Genomic DNA, 5,451 nt, shown 5'->3' with positions numbered 1-5,451 from the left:
TTTCCTTTACAGGACTGTTAGGATAAGATGAGGGTGTTAGTTAGGGATGTTAAGAGAGATTGAAATTGGAACTATCTGTTCTTTGCTAAAACTTTTGCTGCACTTTCTAAATAAAATGTCTATTTCTGAGCTTTAAAATAAATGATCATTTTCTGAAATAAAGTTAAAGATTTTTACTGAATAAAGAATTATTAAATGCCTAAATGTCGGACATACTAAAAGTTTGCTTTTGAATAAAAATTAGATAAATGAAGAAGTAAAAGCTGGTCTTTGATTCTTCCTACGTCTAATTTTCGTTCTAGCAGATCCATTACCTTTATGGGGGTGTGTCTGAATAAAAAGGTGTTTAAAGAAACCATGGTAATTTGCTTCAAACTGCAGGTGTAAATAATAAATAGTTAAATAGGTTCAGACACTCCGCCAATGTTATAGCAGGACTCCTGGGTTGTTGGCCAAATCTTTGAAGCCAAATTAAATGAACAGAGTCAGTGTGAAGTGCAATGGGCCCCACTGTTGAATGAATGTGTGTTCCGAAGATTTGAGGAAATGGCCATGGTAATTTAGAATTTATTTTTGGAGTCCCGCTGTAGCAGTTGTATCTTGGTAGCAGAGTAGTGGTTGCTAAGGAAATTAGCTAGGATTATGTATAGAGTTTGATATACAGAATTATGACTAACATCTGCTGAGTTCGTATTATGTTATATGTAGTCCTGAAAAGGCTTCTAAGGGTTGCGTGAAGCTAGTACCTCTGTCTGCAGGCAGAGGAAGTGTGGCAAGTAAAGTTGCACAGTGCATTAGTCTGTTTCAAAGAAGTAGTATTGTCATATACTGCGGTGGTATTGTCGCATATCACTGTTTAGGGACATTAGGTGTGAAAGGATAAAAGTATAGTGAAGGTAGTCTATGAAATCTCAGCCTTCAAGTATAGGGATCATTGCGTATCCTGACTAAAACTTATTGCTGAAGAAAATAGTAGGACTTAACCTGAGCTTGTTAGAAGGGTAAAGGAGTGGCGTCTACTTTACTAACGATAGAGGAATTCTGTGGTAGGCTAGACGGGAGTGCTGCCTACTGATAATACAGAGTTCACGTATATTTGAGGAAGGGATTTCTGTATGAACGTGTGTAAATGAAATTGCAATATGCGTTCAAGTGAAACTCTGGGATTGTCTCTAAGGAGGTGAAAAAGATCTCTGTATGTGCTTTCCTAGAGAAACAAGTTAGTTATTGCCTGATAGAAGGGTAAGGCCAGTAATGTTGCTTTATCGATGAGTCTAAAAAATTCTGAGGAGATAAGCGTCGTCAACTCCGGTTACAGAATATTTGTGTGATTGAGAAAATTCTATCACTTTATTAGCGAAACAGATTAGTGGAATTGTTTTGTGTAAGTAACTAACTGATTTTGTAAAATAACTTGTAGATTCGGCTTCTTGAAAAATCCTTATAAGGGAAGGGTTAATCGGCGCTGCAGAAGCCGGAGCGCTGGTGACGTCAAAAGTGTCGCGCTGGGATTGGTCCTCGTGACCAAGTCAGAGTAGGAGCTGATAGGTTCATCACGAAAAAGCAGCAAAGCGATTGGTTAAGCACTTAGAAAAATGTATTGTGTTCTAATTGGTGCGTTAGTGTGAACCGCGCTGCTATAGGTTGGTGTACGGAGACAGCAATCAGGGAAGTGGGCGATCTTTTGTGAGACAAAGAATTACGGAAAAATGTCTTACTATTACAAAGAAGAGAAGAAAAGACCTTCATGGTTTAAGAAATTAAAGAATGCATTTACAAAAGACAAAGAAATTGTGACTAGAGAGGGAAAATTACTTTCTCCACCAAAAACGCCAGCTTCTTATATGTCATCAAAATATAAAATATGGATCCGTGATAATCAAAAATGGGAATGGACACTGGTATCTACAATAACCAAGCTTAATGGGGCACTAATAGCCAGTGCATTGTTTGTCTCACTATTCCAGCAAAGACCACTTTTAAGGCGACTCTTTTGCTCCCTGATGTGGAGAGATTGACCAATAACGAAGGTATTTACAATACATTAATGCAGAAACGTTGTTGTCAGATAACTCTCCACTACCTAACGTATTTGTAGTACTTGTTACAAGGAATGTATCTGTTTTTGTCTGTAACATATATTGTCAACATTGGAAAAGTTGTCTAATGCTTACATAGCATATCTACTAGTCCGTACTAGCTTTTGCGTGATAACTGTAAGAAATTTCACCCCGCGCTGGTGAGACTTGTTAATAATGACATAGAGTGATTAACATTAACAACGCACCCTAATGATACACATAGAGAGCAACATATGCCGCACAAAATGTTTTAGTCCTAGCGACTACAAGGAATGCTATGTGTATATACACCTCTGTGCAATGCCTACCGACAGTGAACCGACCTATTGAATTATTCTGCTCTTCTCAGCTCTATGTTCCCTCCTAGTGCCCACAGTGCTGTGCACGCTACATGGAAATAAATGCTCGCAAGTTAAAATGACCATTTATTTTCTTGCTGACTACAAAGACTATTTGTATGCGTGCTATATGCTATCATTAATGTTACATTGAGAAAACTTAATGTTAATTTTGTTCCCACAATACAGGAATCTCAGTATGAGAGTCTCATACAATTATTGAACACTACACAAGTTGTGTGAGTATCAAACCCCCCCCCCCCCCCATTTTTTGTATTGTCCTGACGAAAGCTCCACAGACCCTTTTGGGCCCAGGAGAGCTGAAACATGTCGACCTATCTATAGAGACATATGGTAATCCAGTAACTCAATTACCTAATATACCACTATTCAAGTTTTAACTTACAGTGCCCACCTCTTTATAATACATTTTGGTTTTGGTGCGACACTGCCTTTTAATAATAATTTTTTTGATTGCTCTACACACTACCCCTCTGTAGTTGTCCCTATAATTTCTGGACACTTCTACACTTACCAGAGGTTGCCTCGGTGAGGCAGGCATATAGCACGTTATTTGATAACCCGATGACTATGCCATGACGCTAGACAAGGGGCAGATAAAAAGATACACCGCAACATCAAAATCAAAGCGTCTATGAGGATTCTCAAACATAACCAATGGTTATTGTAGATACCAGTGTCCATTCCCATTTTTGATTATCACGGAACCTATTCAGTGGAACTGAATGGACTTAAATTCCTCTTCCCTCCCTTGTGATGAATTACTTTAAGCAGCGTACAGCTGCGGGAGCAGAACACCCTTGCTAATAATCTCGCTAGCATGGAGGTGTGTTTTTGAAACATTGAGCATTGAATGATGGAGAATAATAATGGTCTCAGTTTCACTGGAAGTGACATAGACGAAATTCTAGCAGCACAGCCTTTATTACAAAATGCAGATTTCACACAAGCCATCGCTCAGACCGATGAATGGGATACTCTAACCAACAAAAAAAGAGAACAGATTCGAACTGCTATTCATGGAATTATCATGACCGAATACCTGAGAACAAAAACAGCACCTAGAGGCCTATGGATATCTAATGCACCTAGAATTTTTCTTCACGACCTAGCGTTTCGTTGAGATTGGTCTTCTATATCTTGGAAGTGTACCTTAGACTACTTAGTTCTCATAATAAAGACAGCCAAAAGACTATCAGAAGCACTATTAGTGGAGATTCTAACTTGTGAAAACCAATTGAAAAACAGCATTAACCCTCAAGTCTACAAAAAACGACTAGATGAGATCACAAAAGAAATGGATGAAACACAAGAGTTCCTAATGCAAAACAAATTACAGAAACTGGCAAAAGATCTTAAAAAGTTTAGTCAAGAATGGATGCACCCCTATTCGAAAGAAGACTACACAGTGACAGACAATGCCTCTGATGCAGATTTGACAAGGTGGTCCTCCGATGGCTCAGAAAGCAACTCAGATCAACCAGTGTCGAGAAGAGGACGTAACAATTCCAGATTCCGAGGCCCACGACGTGGAAATAGAGGAAACAGATGGCAAAGACCACCGTTCTTTCCGGGGATCCAATGCCCTTTTTTCAACCGTTTATGCCTCCTTTTGGTGGATGGATGAATCCCTACAATTCGGGAACTGAACAGCAGCCACAAATGGGTAACCAAATGTTACCAAATTCCAACCACTCACACCAACCGCAACAGCCTTTTTTAGGAAGAGGCCAAAACCAACTCAGAGGCAAAAAGAAAAACTTAACATGGCAGGACCATTCACCCAACGTACAAACACGAAGCATGTCATCAGCACAGACGGATCTGAACAAGAAGAGTCACTAATTGTGAATCTGACAGATTCTATTCTGACCAAGGAACAAACGACCATCCTTAATAAAGGCCTCGGCTTTGTCCCTACCCCTCCTCTAGATCCTTTCAAACTTAAATGTGAGTTGTCTGAATTTTGCAGAACATTGAAGTTGAATATCCTTTTTTGACGGATCTCCTAGTCAACCAAAAGACGGAGCCACAACATTGAGAAGAAAATCTAAATTCTCACCACCAAACAATGCTGTCCCAATTGAAATACTAGCATTCGAACACGCAATTCTAAAAGGGATTGATAATTTGGATAACAAGAAAAAAACTTTCCAAAATCTTAACAACAAAGAGAGACGAGCCCTTGGAGAACTAAGAGATAATGACAACACAATTATAAAACCAGCAGACAAGGGTGGTGGGGTGGTGATTCTTACAAAAGAAGGATACAACCAGCAATGCCTTGCACTACTGTCTGATGAGAATTTTTACAAGAGACTTGATTTTGACCCTACGGAAAGACTTGTCAACACCATCGCAATAATGATACATGAGGCTGAAGTAAAGGGATGGATTTCCAAGAAGGAAGCAGATTTTTTGACACCGAGAGTACCGAAAGTTCCATTTTTTTACTCATTACCAAAAACTCACAAAAACAAGTCCCGTCCACCGGGACGCCCGATAGTTTCGGGAATTGGTTCGCTTCTAGAGCCTCTTTCAAAGTTTGCGGATGAGTATCTCAACCCCTTAGTTAAAAAAACCCCGACCGACCTAAAGGGCACCGGTGACCTTCTGATACAGATCGCTGAGAAATAATTCGACCCTAAGACTATGATTCTAGTAGGATTAGATGTTGAATCGCTGTACACGAGCCTACCACAGGATGACACAATGGAAATGCTTGAAGATCTACTGTTTCTAGAAGAGTGGTCACACCAGACCCCTCGCCACTTCATCCTAGAATGCTGTTGGTTAGCCTTAAAAGAGAATTATTTCGAATACAATGATCAACTCTTTTTACAGTGCCATGGTACTTCTATGGGCAGCGCTTTCGCTCCATCGGTAGCAGGACTGTATGTTAGTCAATTCGAGCAAAAATGTGTTCTAAACAATGATAATCCATAAGTTTCCAGTATATTATACTGGAAACGTTACATCGATGATATTCTGCTAATCTGGGACACGAACAA

At 39.5% G+C, this 5,451-nt stretch overlaps 1 pseudogene; it reads left to right on the top strand.

Moving 5' to 3' along the window:
* Positions 1 to 3,293: 3,293 nt before the first annotated feature.
* On the top strand, positions 3,294 to 4,285 carry LOC147666040 (uncharacterized; annotated as a pseudogene).
* Positions 4,286 to 5,451: the final 1,166 nt, after the last annotated feature.

The sequence above is a fragment of the Lissotriton vulgaris genome, unplaced genomic scaffold (genome assembly GCF_964263255.1).
Source record: "Lissotriton vulgaris unplaced genomic scaffold, aLisVul1.2 SCAFFOLD_4059, whole genome shotgun sequence".
NCBI lineage: Eukaryota > Metazoa > Chordata > Amphibia > Caudata > Salamandridae > Lissotriton > Lissotriton vulgaris.
Note: the sequence above shows the minus strand (reverse complement) of the source record. Positions and strands in the feature narration are given on the sequence as shown.